At 48.2% G+C, this 13,224-nt stretch overlaps 1 protein-coding gene across 2 annotated transcripts in view; it reads right to left on the reverse strand.

Annotated features, from left to right (window-relative positions):
• MRPL1 (mitochondrial ribosomal protein L1) overlaps positions 1 to 13,224 on the reverse strand; it is a 772,839-nt gene that overhangs the window by 40,660 nt on the left and 718,955 nt on the right. The gene's annotated exons all lie outside the window — the stretch shown is intronic.

The following is a 13,224-nucleotide window of genomic DNA, read 5'->3' on the forward strand; positions in this document are numbered from 1 at the left end:
CCTGCTATTCCTGGACTCTTCTGTCATTCTTGGACTTGGTCCCATTCCGCCACAGGTCTTCTTGTCCAGGAATCCACTGTTGGTGTCTTGCAGTCTCTTCTGGGTTTTGCGTAAGTCTTCTTCTCGTTTCTGTGTGTGTTCTAGGAAAGTTACTATGATTTAATCCTGCTTTCTTGGTCACTGGGGTGGGTTTGTGGTACTTACCTTTGGGCTTTTCTAGAACTCCCAGCTCCCCTCTACACACTACACCTGCCTAGGTGGGGGACCGACTTTCGCATTCCACTTTCTTAGTATATGGTTTGTGCTCCCCCAGGTCCATTTCTAACTGTTGTGATTCTCACTAATTGCACTGTTTTCTAACTGGTTTTATGCCTAGTTCTGCATGCTTGTGTATATAATTTGGGTATTACTTACCTCCTAAGGGAGTATAGTCTTTATGGTATTTTTGGTATTTGTGTCACCAAAATAAAGTACCTTTATTTTATAACACTGAGTATTTTCTTTCATGTGTGTGAGTACTGTGTGACTACAGTGGTATTGCATGAGCTTTGCATGTCTCCTAGATAAGCCTTGGCTGCTCATCCACAGCTACCTCGAGAGCCTGGCTTCTAGACACTGCCTACACTACACTAATAAGGGATAACTCAACCTGGTATAAGGTGTAAGTACCATAGGTACCCACTACACACCAGGCCAGCGTCCTACAATAGATCACAAGGAAGGGGCCTGGACGCATCTCAGAAAGGGACATGTTGCTGATAAGGGAATCATAAAGAGTAGGCCTGTGGGCTGGAATTAACACTTTCATGCACATATCAATGCAGCTGACATGCAGGTGTATACTCTGTCCCTCTTTCATGAAGGAAGACAAAAAGGAGAAATACCCACTTCTAAAGAAGCAGAACTCCAAAATAAAACTTCAATGACCCAGACTCTAAATTATGTTTGGTGTCTCGAAAAGGACCATACGAAGGGGCGATTTAGTCCCCAAAAATGATTCATCTGTGAAGCAGCCAGATGGGATGTGTGAGGAGGGGAAGTTCTACAAGACTTCTGCCTGGGAAATGGACTAGGGGGACAAAAGCCTACTAGTTTCCCTGCTGGGTGAGGTCTAGCCCACTGTCTGCACCTGACTGTTCCCCAAGAAAACCAGGATGCTGCTAAGGAGGCTGCATCCTCACCAAGGCTCCAATTGGGAGCTGGAGAAATTCCCCTACTGTTTTTTCTATAAAGCGCAATTTACCTTTTGGGTCTGCCGAGCAGGAGCAGCTCCGATCACTGAAAACCAACAGCCAGCGCTGCTCGACAAAAGAGCCAGCATTGCTGGGTGGTTCTGAGTCCATTGTGAGTGGCCTAACTTCACTGTATGAGATCCAGATTTGTGAGAGTCCAAGGAAAGGACATTCACTTCACCGTTTACCACCGAACACTGTCACACCGCCGGAGTGGGTAAGTCTGACATTGGGCCTTTAAGGCTTCCAGGAGATACACTGCTTCTGAAGGTGCTTCAGCACCATAGACACTTTTGACTGAAATCCTGAAGGGTCAAAAAAGAACTGTTTAGTACAGTCCAATAGTTTACATTCTGTGATGTGGCTACCAGCTAATAGGGAATAATGCTGAACACGTTACACGAAGGAGAGTGGGAGAGTTATTTATCTGACAACTACTAGAGCCCCCATCTCAAGAGTGTCTGAATGTTGGTTTCCTCTGCATGTGCAGAGTTAGAATTAAAATAATACTTTTTCTTCTAAAAGCAAGTATTTAGCTGGACATTGATTTATTCTTCACACTGGTTGCATTTTGTGTGTTATGTTCACTTACCTATATCCACATCCTCCTGAGGGAGCCTTAACTGTGTGCCCACAACTACCACTGAGAGTCAATTGCAGCAGGGGTACTAGGTCCAGTTGAGCAGGAGGTATAGTCGGCCGGGCCAGGGATATCAGGATTAAGAAGCCTCAAACATCACAGGTGGACCCAGCAACCCCTGTGTGCCCCAGAGCCCACTGAATGGGGTTCTGACAGCGCCCAAGAAAATATAATTGAAAGGAAGTAAGGTCTCTGAGGACTCTTCTGTTGTCCTAAGGCAACATGCAAAAAGACTGTCCAAAGTCTGCTCTTTGTGTAGCATTATACTGAGTAGTACCCTAAGATACTTTAATGGCCTACGGCCAAAATGAAGTAACAGAATAAAAAAAAAATGAAACACATACATTAACTCACAAAAAAACATGCAGCAATCTATATAAAAATATTGCACAAAATACTCCACTACTGGCCTGATTACACAGAAAGAATACACAAGCACATACCATAGACAAAAACGTAAGATGGTCTGCCATGTCTAAAGGGGGAGTTCATAAATATGATAATAATAAAAATAATTATATTAAGTATAACTGCAGGCCATATATAAACAATTAAGACAAGAAAAGGTACAGCAGTAAAATTAATTGGTGGACTTGCTTGAATGCAAAATAAAACTCATAGGTCATAAGTGTTAAGTGTTATGAAAATATACAGCAGTCTCCACATATGGCAGGATGTAGCGACAATGGCTCACAAACCACAACTCAAATACGCATACATGCCCTACATGACCCATAGTTCAGCCAAGTAAAATAAACTGCAAGTGTTCTACTTCTGAGGCAGGAGGTCAAGTTACTTTCTGGTTGCTCCCAGTGCTAACTTGACTAAAGTGCAAAACTCGAGTGTCATAGCAGAAGGCCAAGTCGTTTTCAAGTCGCTGCTAGAAATGGGGTCTCTAGTTGGCAGTCAGTTTACACCCTGTCCAAGAAGGAACCCTCACTCTAGTCAGAATAAGGGAGATACACAGCTTAGATAACCCCTACTCACTGCCTTGTTAGCTTGGCACAAGCAGTCAGGCTTATCCCACGGGCAATGTGTAAAGTATTTGTGCAAACACACACAATAACAAAGAGAAAATACCACAAAAATCCTCCACACCAGTTTAGAAAAATAGCCAATCTAAATCAAACAAGACCAAAACGACATAAATCCAACATACACAAGTAAAGATATCAACTTTTTAAGTAAAAACAGAGTCTTAATCCATAGAAATCAATGTGTTGTTTTAGTACAAAGTACCTGGTATGCGTCAAAAATAAAAACACAGTGGAGGTGATGTGTCAGAAAAGAAAGCGATGCGTCCATTCCCCACGCAAAAGTGAGGCAGTGCGTTGATTCTTTCCTCACCGGGTAAGCGTTGCATAGATTCTTTCCTCGCAGGGAAGGGATGCGCAATTTCCGGACAGGCAAGCCTCAGATCTGAGCAGTTATTTTAAAGTTTTGATGCCCAGGGTCGATGCATGAAAAACTCTAACGTGCTGTGCGAAGGATCTGCATAGAGAACATGCATTGCGTCGATTCTCCTGGTGCTCCGTCGAATTTTCAGCCACTGGACAGGTGCTACATTGATTCTTTTGATGCGCACACAGCAGTGCGTTGATTTCCCATCACAGGTTACCAGCTTCCACTTTTAAGGGCCCAAGGACTGGATTTGGCACCATTTAGCAAGTCAGGACTCCCAACAGAAGAGCCCAGGCACTGGCAGATGAAGTCTTTGATGTCCCTGAGACTTCACAACACTAGGCAAGCTCAGTTCAAGCCCTTGAAGAACCTTGAGCAGGATGTAGACAACAAAGTCCAGTCCTTTCACTTCCAAGGTATAAGCAGCAGTAGGCCAGCACAGCAAAGCAACAGGGAGAGTGGCAGGTCCTCCACAAGCATCCAGCTCTTCTCCTGGCAGAATGTCCTCAAACAATTCTAAAGTTGTGCGGTCGGCAGTCCAATACTTATACTCATTATGAGAAAGTAGCCTCTTTCTAGCCTTGTTACCCCCACTTTTGGCCTGTTTGTGAGTATATGTCAGGGTGTTTTCACTGTCTCACTGGGATCCTGCTAGCCAGGGCCCAGTGCTCATAGTGAAAACCCTAGGTTGTCAGTATGTTTGTTATGTGTCACTGGGACCCTGCAAGCCAGGACCCCAGTGCTCATAAGTTTGTGGCCTATATGTATATGTTCCCCGTGTGATGCCTAACTGTCTCACTGAGGCTCTGCTAACCAGAACCTCAGTGGTTATGCTCTCTCTTCTTTACAAATTGTCACTAACAGGCTAGTGACCAATTTCACCAATTCACATTGGCATACTGGTACACCCATATAATTCCCTTGTATATGGTACTGAGGTACCCAGGGTATTGGGGATCCAGGAGATCCCTATGGGCTGCAGCATTTCTTTTGCCACCCATAGGGAGATCAGACTATTCTTACACAGGCCTGCCAGTGCAGCCTGAGTGAAATAACGTCCACGTTATTTCACAGCCATTTACCACTGCACTTAAGTAACTTATAAGTCACCTATATGTCTAACCTTCACCTGGTGAAGGTTGGGTGCAAAGTTACTTAGTGTGTGGGCACCCTGGCACTAGCCAAAGTGCCCCCACATTGTTCAGGGCAAATTCCCCGGACTTTGTGAGTGCGGGGACACCATTACACGCGTGCACTATACATAGGTCACTACCTATGTATGGCGTCACAATGGTAACTCCGAACATGGCCATGTAACATGTCTAAGATCATGGAATTGTCACCCCAATGCCATTCTGGTATTGGGGGGACAATTCCATGATCCCCCGGGTCTCTAGCACAGAACCCGGGTACTGCCAAACTGCCTTTCCGGGGTCTCCACTGCAGCTGCTGCTGCTGCCAACCCCTCAGACAGGTTTCTGCCCTCCTGGGGTCCAGGCAGAACAAAGGACTTCCTCTGAGAGAGGGTGTAGCACCCTCTCCCTTTGGAAATAGGTGTGAAGGCTGGGAAGGATTAGCCCCCCCCAGTCCTCTGGAAATGCTTTTATGGGCACAGATGGTGCCCATCTCTGCATAAGCCAGTCTACACAGGTTCAGGGATCCCCCAGCCCTGCTCTGGTGCGAAACTGGACAAAGGAAAGGGGAGTGACCACTCCCCTGACCTACACCTCCCAGGGGAGGTGTCCAGAGCTCCTCCAGCGTGCCCCAGACCTCTGCCATCTTGGATTCAGAGGTGTGCTGGCACACTGGACTGCTCTGAGTGGCCAGGGCCAGCAGGTGACATCAGAGACTCCTTCTGATAGGCTCTTACCTTTGTTACTAGCCTATCCTCCCTACCTAGGTAGCCAAACCTCCTTTTCTGGCTATTTAGGGTCTCTGCTTTGGGGAATTCTTACCGAATGCAAGAGCTCACCAGAGTTCCTCTGCATCTCCCTCTTCACCTTCTGCCAAAGGATCGACCGCTGACTGCTCAGGACGCCTGCAAAACCGCAACAAAGTAGCAAAGACGACTACTGCAACCTTGTATCGCTTATCCTGCTGCCTTCTCGACTGTTTCCTGGTGGTGCATGCTCTGGGGGTAGCCTGCCTCCTTCTTACACCAGGAGCTCTGAAGAACTCTCCCGTGGGTCGACGGAATCTTCCCCCTGCAACCGCAGGCAACAAAAGACTGCATCACCGGTCCTCTGGGTCCCCTACCAGAATGACGAGAGTGGTCCCTGGAACTCAGCAACTCTGTCCAAGTGACTCCCACAGTCCAGTGACTCTTCAGTCCAAGTTTGGTGGAGGTAAGTCCTTGCCTCCCCACGCTAGACTGCATTGCTGGGTACCGCGTGAGTTGCAGCTGCTCCGGCTCCTGTGCACTCTTCCAGGATTTCCTTCATGCACAGCCAAGCCTGGGTCCCCGACACTCTAACCTGTAGTGCACAACCTTCTGAGTTGTCCTCCGGCGTCGTGGGACTCCCTTTTGTGTCTTCGGGTGGAATCCGGTTCTCTCCTCTTCCAAGTGCCTGTTCCGGTACTTCTGCGGGTGCTGCCTGCTTCTGTGAGGGCTCCCTGACTTGCTGGGCGCCCCCTCTGTCTCCTCATCCAAGTGGCAACATCCTGGTCCCTCCTGGGCTACAGTAGCATCCAAAAACCCTAACCGTGACCCTTGCAGCTAGCAAGGCTTGTTTGCGGTCTTTCTGCATGGGAACACCTGTGCAAGCTTCTTCACGACGTGGGACATCCATCCTCCAAAGGGGAAGTTTCTAGCCCTCTTCGTTCTTGCAGACTTCACAGCTTCTACCATCCGGTGGCAACTTCTTTGCACCCTCAGCTGGCATTTCCTGGGCATCTGCCCACTCTCGACATTGTTGCGACTCTTGGACTTGGTCCCCTTGTTTCACAGGTACTCAGGTCCGGAAATCCACTGTTGTTGCTTTGCTGGTGTTGGTCTTCCTTGCAGAATCCCCCTATCACGACTTCTGTGCTCTCTGGGGGTTATAGGTGCATTTTACGCCTACTTTTCAGGGTCTTGGGGTGGGATATTTTTCTAACCCTCACTGTTGTCTTACAGTCCCAGCGACCCTCTACAAGCTCACATAGATTTGGGGTCCATTCGTGGTTCGCATTCCACTTTTGGAGTATATGGTTTGTGTTGCCCCTATACCTATGTGCTCCTATTGCAATCTACTGTAACTTTACATTGCTTGCATTACTTCCTTTTGCTATTACTGCATATTTTTAGTATTGTGTACATATATCTTGTGTATATTTGGCATCCTCATACTGAGGGTACTCACTGAGATACTTTTGGCATATTGTCATAAAAATAAAGTACCTTTATTTTTAGTATATCTGTGTATTGTGTTTTCTTATGATATTGTGCATATGACACCAGTGGTATAGTAGGAGCTTTGCATGTCTCCTAGTTCAGCCTAAGCTGCTCTGCTATAGCTACCTTCTATCAGCCTAAGCTGCTAGAAACACCTCTTCTACACTAATAAGGGATAACTGGACCTGGTACAGAGTGTAAGTACCCCTTGGTACCCACTACAAGCCAGGCCAGCCTCCTACACTCATTTGACATAGGAAAACTTCAAAGGAAGTTCTCTGTAGAGCACAAGACCCTGCCTCTACCAGTCCTGGCTCCAGACACTCTAGGGAACTGGAAACTGCTTTGTGTAAGCACAGGCAGAGCCCTATTCATGTGCAAATGTCAGCTCTTCCCTCCACTCTACCCCAGGAAGACTCATCAGGATATGCAGGACACACCTCAGCTCCCTTTGTGTGACTTTCTAGAGGGAATTCACGAACAGCCTGACCCAGACGTGTATTCCACAGCCAGGCAGTGGCACATAAATGTTAAGCAAGAAAATACACACTTTCTAAAAGTGGCATTTTCAAACTTACAATTTAAAAACACAAAACTCCCCATCTCTATCTGCTCCCATTGGGAAACTGCACTTAAAAGACATCTCAAGGCAATCCCTATGTTATCCTATGGGAGAGATGGGGGCCTTGCAATAGTGAAAAAACAAATTTAGCAGTATTTCACCACCAGGACACAAAACACCCCAGTACATGGCCTATCTTTTAAATACACTGTCCCTGCCCACAGGGCTGCTTTAGGCCTTCCTTAGGGGTGACTGACATTAAGTAAAAGAGAAGGTTTGCAACACAAAACTGCATACACAGACACTGCAGTGGCAGGTCTGAGACAGGTTTACAGGGCTACTTATGTAGGTGGTACAATTAGTGTGTCAGGTCCACTAGTAGAATTTGATTTATAGCCCCTGGGCACACACAGTGCAGTTTACTAGGTATTTGCCACTAAATCAAATAGGTCAATCATAGATAAACCAATCATCAATCCACTTTAGACAGAGAGCACGTGCACTTTAGCACTGGTCAGCAGTGGTAAAGTGCCCAGAGTCCTAAAACCAGCAAAAACGAATTAAAAAAAAATAGTAGGAAGAAGGCAAAAGGTTTGAGGATAAAGGGCCGTTTCCAACAGTCGCTATCGTGAGTACTTTGAATGCAAACTGTAGGAATTTATGGACCATCTTGCAGCCCTTTGGTTTCTTATTATGGGCTAGTAGGCAGTGCAACAGTGTGCAGTCTATTTGTATATGTGTAGTCCTCTTTAAATCAGTCACTACCTTTTCCCAGTAGTCCTGCACAGCCCGACATAGCCAGGCTAAGTGCATGAAGTTCGCACCATTGGCATAGCAGCGCAGACAACTATACTGCTGTGTGGGTGTCATGCATTGCAGGTTCTTGTGGGTCAGGTATGTCCTATGGAAGAAGTTGTAGTGTACCAGCTTAAAGAGTACTTTACTAGACACTGTGTGTATAAGTCTGCAGACTTCACTCTGTCTCTTCCAGTGGAAACGCTAGATCCGATTTCCACGCGGTGCGCATAGGTCAGAGGGCCTGTTGCACGGTTTCTCATTTTACTGTACATGAGTGTTATTACCCGCAATTCAGGAAGTCATCCAATGTGTGCGTGGTTCGTGGCGTGTCAAGATAGCTAGGCCAAGTCACTTTGGCCACCTCTGTGAGCCCTGTATAGTGCAAGTAGTTCCCTGGTCCAACAGGGCGCAGCCGCCTTCCCTCCATGCCTGAAAGCCCATATTGTCCATCATATTACGTATCACCCTCAGCATCCAAATTGGGAGTTCTCTTTGAAACGTGACTCTCTTCTGAGTCGCTTCAACAAAGCAGTGCCAAATTTTCACTGTCTGACGGACTACATATGGCCGGTCCCTGTCTACACCTGCTCTTTCCATTAGCATGGTTGGCAGTTGGTCTGCAGCGATCAAACCTGCCAAGAGTCGCTTCTCCCAGTTGTACCCATCATCAAACCATTTTGTTGCCTGCTGCAAGTGAGCGGCACAATGATATAGATCTAATCTCAGCATCTCTAAGCCTCCGTCTTCGTACTCTCTGGTCATGTTGACAAGGCCACTGTACGACAGCGACTAAGCATGAAACTCATCTGTTTAAAGACCTGCTTGGGGATGGGGCAAATCGTGTTCTGTAATGTGTACAGACATCTAAGCATCAAAACCATTTTTGCTATAGCCAGCCTACCAATCAATGATAGCGGCAATGTGTTCCAGAAGGCTACTGACTTCTGTAGAGCATGTATGGTCTGTTCTATGTGGAGACGTAGCCGCTGCATCTCGGCGTGGTCCACCTACATCCCTAGGTATTGAAAGTGTGCCATTTCCGAAATTAGTCCTGGGGTGGGAGGTGATCCAGCGATGTACCCGCAACGGCAGCCAGGGGAAACAGCAGAGATTTATTACGGTTGAGGCAGAGTCCAGACGTCCGCAAACTCCTCTAGGAGTTGCAAGAGTATGGGTAGTGCCACTCGAAGAGAGGTAACAGAAAATAACGCATCGCCTGCCTACCGGTATATTATATGGCGAGTGGTACCCAATCAGATGCCCCAGTCTTGAAGTTTGAGGCATGCCCATATTGCCATCGACTCTATGGCTATTGCAAACAGAAGGGGGGGACATGCTTCTGATTGGGTTCGACCCACTGGCACTCTCACATTGGGGCTGACGTAAAGCAGCTATACCCATTCCCGATACTAGTGACCAATTCCCATAACCCTAAGCACTTTGAGGAGGTAGCCCCAGTCCACTGTGTCGAAGACCTTTTCTAGATCTATGGAGACGAGTGCTGTAGGAAAGTACCATCTTGCCTGGCATGTTACCCCCATTTTTCACTGTATATATGTTGTTTTAGTTGTATCTGTCACTGGGACCCTGTTCACCAGGGCCCCAGTGCTCATAAGTGTGCCTGAATGTGTTACATGTGTAGTGACTAACTGTCTCACTGAGGCTCTGCTAATCAGAACCTCAGTGGTTATGCTCTCTCATTTCTTTCCAAATTGTCACTAACAGGCTAGTGACTAAATTTACCAATTCACATTGGCATACTGGTACACCCATATAATTCCCTTGTATATGGTACTGAGGTACCCAGGGTATTGGGATTCCAGGAGATCCCTATGGGCTGCAGCATTTCTTTTGCCACCCATAGGGAGCTCTGACAATTCTTACACAGGCCTGCCACTGCAGCCTGAGTGAAATAACGTCCACGTTATTTCACAGCCATTTTACACTGCACTTAAGTAACTTATAAGTCACCTATATGTCTAACCTTTACCTGGTAAAGGTTAGGTGCAAAGTTACTTAGTGTGAGGGCACCCTGGCACTAGCCAAGGTGCCCCCACATTGTTCAGGGCCAATTTCCCTGACTTTGTGAGTGCGGGGACACCATTACACACGTGCACTACATATAGGTCACTACCTATATGTAGCTTCACAATGGTAACTCCGAATATGGCCATGTAACATGTCTATGATCATGGAATTGCCCCCTCTATGCCATCCTGGCATAGTTGGCACAATCCCATGATCCCCCGGGTCTCTAGCACAGAACCCGGGTACTGCCAAACTGCCTTTCCGGGGTTTCCACTGCAGCTGCTGCTGCTGCCTGCCCCTCAGACAGGTTTCTGCCCTTCTGGGGTCCAGGAAGCCCTGGCCCAGGAAGGCAGAACAAAGGATTTCCTCTGAGAGAAGGTGTTACACCCTCTCCCTTTGGAAATAGGTGTGAAGGGCTGGGGAGGAGTAGCCTCCCCCAGCCTCTGGAAATGCTTTGATGGGCACAGATGGTGCCCATCTCTGCATAAGCCAGTCTACACCGGTTCAGGGATCCCCCAGCCCTGCTCTGGCGCGAAACTGGACAAAGGAAAGGGGAGTGACCACTCCCCTGACCTGCACCTCCCCTGGGAGGTGCCCAGAGCTCCTCCAGTGTCCCCCAGACCTCTGCCATCTTGGAAACAGAGGTGTTGGGGCACACTGGACTGCTCTGAGTGGCCAGTGCCAGCAGGTGACGTCAGAGGCTCCTTCTGATAGGCTCTTACCTCTCTTTGTAGCCAATCCTTCTTCCTTGGTAGCCAAACCTCCTTTTCTGGCTATTTAGGGTCTCTGCTTTGGGGAATTCTTCAGATAATGAATGCAAGAGCTCACCAGAGTTCCTCTGTATCTCCCTCTTCACCTTCTACCAAGGATTGACCGCTGACTGCTCCAGGACGCCTGCAAAACCACAACAAAGTAGCAAGACGACTACCAGCAACATTGTAGCGCCTAATCCTACCGGCTTTCTCAACTGTTTCCTGGTGGTGCATGCTCTGGGGGTAGCCTGCCTTCACCCTGCACCAGAAGCTCCAAAGAAATCTCCCATGGGTCGATGGAATCTTCCCCCTGCTAACGCAGGCACCAAAAGACTGCAACACTAGTCATCTGGGTCCCCTCTCATCCTGACGAGCATGGTCCCTGGAACACAGCAACTTTGTCCAAGTGACTCCCACAATCCAGTGACTCTTCAGTCCAAGTTTGGTGGCGGTAAGTCCTTGCCTCCCCACGCCAGACTGCAAAGCTGTGTACAGCGTGATTTGCAGCTGCTCCTGCTTCTGTGCACTCTTCCAGGATTTCCTTTGTGCACAGCCTAGCCTGGGTCCCCAGCACTCCGTCCTGCAGTGCACAACCCTCTGAGTTGGCCTCCGACGTCGTGGGACCCCCTTTTGTAACTTCATGTGGACTCCAGTTCACTCTTCTTCTAAGTGCCTGTTGGGGTACTTCTGCGGGTGCTGCCTGCTTCTGTGAGGGCTCTCTGAGTTGCTGAGCGCCCCCTCTGTCTCCTCCTCCAAAAGGCGACATCCTGGTCCTTCCTGGTCCTCAGCAGCACCCAAAAACCTCTACTGCGACCCTTGCAGCTAGCAAGGTTGTTTGCAGTATTTCTGTGTGGGAACACCTCTGCATGCTTCATCGCAACATGGGACATCTGTCTTCCAAAGGAGAAGTCCCTAGTCCTCTTTTTTCTAGCAGAACTCCAAGCTTCTTCCAACAGGAGGCAGCTTCCTTGCACCTTCATCCGGGGTTTCCTGGGCTCCTGCCCCCCCCCCGGACACTTTCGCGACTATTGGACTTGGTCCCCTTGCTTTGCAGGTCCTCAGGTCCGGAAATCCGTTATCAGTGCACTGCTGGTGTTTATTCTTCTTGCAGAATATCCCTATCACGACTATTGTGCTCTTTTGGGGTAGTAGGTGCACTTTTACTCCTACTTTTCAGGGTCTTGTGGTGGGTTATCTTGGACACCCTGACTGTTTTCTTAAACTCACAGCGACCCTCTACAAGCTCACATAGGTCTGGGGTCCATTCGTGATTCGCATTCCACTTTTGGAGTATATGGTTTGTGTTGCCCCTTTGCCTATGCTTGCCTATTGCAACCTATTGTAATTCTACACTGTTAGCATTACTTTTCTTGATCTTACTTACCTAATTTTGGTTTGTGTACATATAACTTGTGTATAGTACTTACCTTCTTACTGAGGGTACTCACTGAGATACTTTTGGCATATTGTCATAAAAATAAAGTACCTTTATTTTTAGTAATTCTGTGTATTGTGTTTTCTTATGATATTGTGCATATGATATAAGTGGTATAGTAGGAGCTTTGCATGTCTCCTAGTTCAGCCTAAGCTGCTTTGCCATAGCTACCTTCTATCAGTCTAAACTGCTAGAAACACCTGTTCTCTACTAATAAGGGATAACTGGACCTGGCACAAGGTGTAAGTACCTTTGGTACCCACTACAAGCCAGGCCAGCCTCCTACAGCCGTCTAGTCCTGTATAGACCCCTTGCGCTGGTTCACTTATGTGGCTTGGGGGTGGGGAAGACACCCACTGCTCCTCCTCAGTGTGTGGTGGCTTGCTTGCCATTGTGCGTACTGAGGAGACCTAGCAGCTTCATCACAATGGCAGTTTTCCGCTTCAAACAGTGCCTTGCCCCTCTCCGGCGACTCTCCCAGGCCGAGAGGCAGCGCCGCCAGCCACTCAGGGAAGGTCTGCACTGTATTGCCCAGGATCCACCAGGTTATCTCTGCTCCTGTTGAGGCACTGTGTCTGGGGGGAGTCCCAGGGCCAGAGCTCCAAAGCAGGCAAGACCTGTGGCCTCTTCCCTTGATTTCACCTCCCCTAGGGCCTCTACTCTTCTCCAGCCACAGATCCTGTGCCCCTGAGCGGACCCCAGGTGTGTCAGTGGTTGCAAAGGCGGCACACAGTTACTTCTACCAGCCGGGGGAGTTAATTGCCCAATCCCCACTGGCCGCGGGCAGGCGTGGTTTTCAGCCGCATGGTGCAATGTAGGTCTCTGTCGGGTCTTTCGTGCGGCCCTCATTGCCCTCGGCAGATTGCAACTGCCTCTCACTTCAGCCATCTGGGTGTCAATGCCTTTTGCTGCTAGGGCCCTATGACGACATTCTTTTTTAATCTAAATGCAGGATTTTGTAGTATTAAGGAGGATTACTGTGGACGGTGGGCTGATCCTCTCA

The sequence above is a fragment of the Pleurodeles waltl genome, chromosome 1_2 (genome assembly GCF_031143425.1).
Source record: "Pleurodeles waltl isolate 20211129_DDA chromosome 1_2, aPleWal1.hap1.20221129, whole genome shotgun sequence".
Taxonomy (NCBI): Eukaryota; Metazoa; Chordata; class Amphibia; order Caudata; family Salamandridae; genus Pleurodeles; species Pleurodeles waltl.